Here is a 2521-nt window from a genome sequence, read left to right on the forward strand (position 1 = left end):
CTGAAAAAAAAAAAAAAAAAAAAAAAAAAAATGCAATGTGTTCCTGAACTTTCCATATTTGTTCCCACCTGGCACACAGCAAGCTTCCATTGAGTACTTCTTGAAAGAGTGAGCTCAGATGGAGCTGTCTCCTCCCAGAGCAGATACATAGGGTCTGGAACTTAGGGGAGAGAAGAGGGAAGAGCAGAGAGGTGTTCCTGTTATGGGATGAACATGTCACGGGGATGAAAGGCACAGCATAGGGAATATGGTCAATGATATTTTAATTGTATCTCTGGTGATGGAGGTAACTACACTTGTGGTGAGTGTAGCATAAGGCAAAAACTTGTCCAATCAATACAATGTCCACCTGAAGCTAACATAATATTTCGTGTCAACTATGCTTCAATTTAAAAAACAAAATGAGTCCGAAAGCATATACATAAAACAGAATTGAGTTTGTCTGGGAGTGACAGGAACCCAAATGCAATCCAGCTGGAATTAGGCTCACTCAGCCTGTCTAAGGGCTGAAGGTAACTCTGGTCTCTTGGGGACACTCCGCTCTCCACTTCTGCATAACTTACTTCCAGTTCCCTTCTTTGCTGATTTCTGCTTCAGCTTCCTTTGCCAGCTTTTTCCTGTGCGCCCCTTCGCTTGGTGTTCATGCTCTTCCCCTCAGGATCCTCATGGGGAGAACCATGTATCCCCTGGCTTCAGAGAGCACCTCTCTGGAGGACCTTGAGGATTCTTTTGTGGGTAAGTGTATAAAGTGCATTCCACGGATAGGATCAATAACTGGCTATGTGTGGATTTTAGTTTTGATCCATGAGTGTACAGCATGGAAGAGCCTTGCCTCTGGAGCTACAATCACTAAAGGCTGACCTGTTTCTTGAGGATAAAGCTCATTCCCCGTTTCAATCTTATGTGCCTCTAATTCATAAATATGTACCAGGGGTGACGTATCCTATCTCTGTGGTGTATTTATGAACTCTGTAATTCCTAGCTTTCCTACAAAGTTTGTTTTGTGCTCTCCCACAGTGCTGCTGCTGGAATACAATTGGGCTGCTAAGGCAAAGAAGCATTTCTAACTTGTAGTATCAGAGACAGCAAGCTTTGAAGGGGTTGGGACGATGTGGTGATCTTTGTGTGACCTCGGGAAGCACATGAAAACCCACGTTCTGAGTCTTGTGCATCTTCTTCCAAGTGGAATTTCTCCCACATGTTGGCTTCCTGGACCAAGTCCTGAGCCAGCTGCTGCCAAGGAGGAGGAGGACCAGGATCTGCAGGTACTTCCAGGTGCTTCATTGGCATAGGGGAGTGGGGGTACCAGGGTGTGGCCTGTGACCCTGGGGCGTGCGGGCATAGTGCGGGACCTGGGGGTGCAGGCAGGGACTCCAGGCTAGGCAAGCAGGGAGGTGGTTATTAGGCTGAAAGGTAGCCCTCATTCATTCACCTCTGGATGGATACCTGGGTTGTTTCCATACCTTGGCTATTGGGAGTCCTGCTACAATAAACATAGAGGTGCATTAGCTTTACACCGAGGGCACCCAGGCTGTTGAGCTGAAGCTGAATTGGGTACGACTGACGTCACAGGGCTCTCTGTGCAGAGGGTGGCTGGAGTGGAGATGGATCAGGAGTTGAGGTTTTCTGGGGTGCTCTGCACAGGGTGTACCCTGGTAAAACAGCTGTAGCTGAGGTGGGTGTGGGCTGGAGTGTCCCAGTGCTCTCTGCAGGGAAGGCACTTTGGGATGGTAGCTATAGCTGAAGTGAATTCAGGATTGGGGGGTTCTCTGTGCACAGGATCTACTAGAAAGATGGCTGAAGCTCAGTGGGCGAAAGCTGGGGTGTCCCGGGGTCTTCAGCCCTACGAGAGTCTCGACGGCATTTGGGCTGGGTGGTCCTGGGCTTTCCACATAGGGGGCTCCTTGGCAGGGCTCCGGGAGCTGAAGCAGTAGTGACCCAGGAGGTCCCGTAGCCCTCCTTGCAGGGGTGCCCTAGGAAGCCGAGTGGTGTAGGCCTGGAGTGTTCTGGGGTGCCGAGCACCTGTGTCCCCTCGGTGTGAGGTCTCGCACTGTGTTGAATGCTGACCAGGTGTCCCAGTGTGTGCCAGCTGGGTTTGCCTTGTTGGCACAGCTGGGTCTAGAGTGGGCTGGGGCCCTAGGGCTCAGCAAGATAGTACCCTGGCTGGGGTGCTCAGACCCTGCTTGTGTCCATGTTATCAAGGTGGAGTGGAATGTGACCATGGTGTTTGCCAGGACCTTGGCAGAGAAAGACATCCAGCACTACCCCTCCCCATTTTGGGGAGCTTTTGGGGTGGATCTTTTACATTCTAGTTGCTCATTAAAATGCAGCTTTATTTTTGTGCCCCAGGCAGACAAATCAGCTTACGGGCCCCAGAACTATCTCTCCCCATGGCAGTTGGCAGGCTGCTAGGCTGGGGTCCTCTGCTACGATGTCTCTGTTTCTCTCCTGTTGTGCAGAAGCTGTTCTGACTGCCCTCAGTTGTTCTTCGGGGGGATCTGCTCTATACATAGGTGGAGAT

The 2521-nt window shown here is 50.6% G+C and overlaps 1 pseudogene; it reads right to left on the bottom strand.

Moving 5' to 3' along the window:
• Positions 1 to 692: 692 nt before the first annotated feature.
• LOC110581164 lies at positions 693 to 1200 on the bottom strand (annotated as a pseudogene).
• Positions 1201 to 2521: the final 1321 nt, after the last annotated feature.

The sequence above is a fragment of the Neomonachus schauinslandi genome, unplaced genomic scaffold (assembly GCF_002201575.2).
Source record: "Neomonachus schauinslandi unplaced genomic scaffold, ASM220157v2 HiC_scaffold_1864, whole genome shotgun sequence".
Lineage (NCBI taxonomy): Eukaryota > Metazoa > Chordata > Mammalia > Carnivora > Phocidae > Neomonachus > Neomonachus schauinslandi.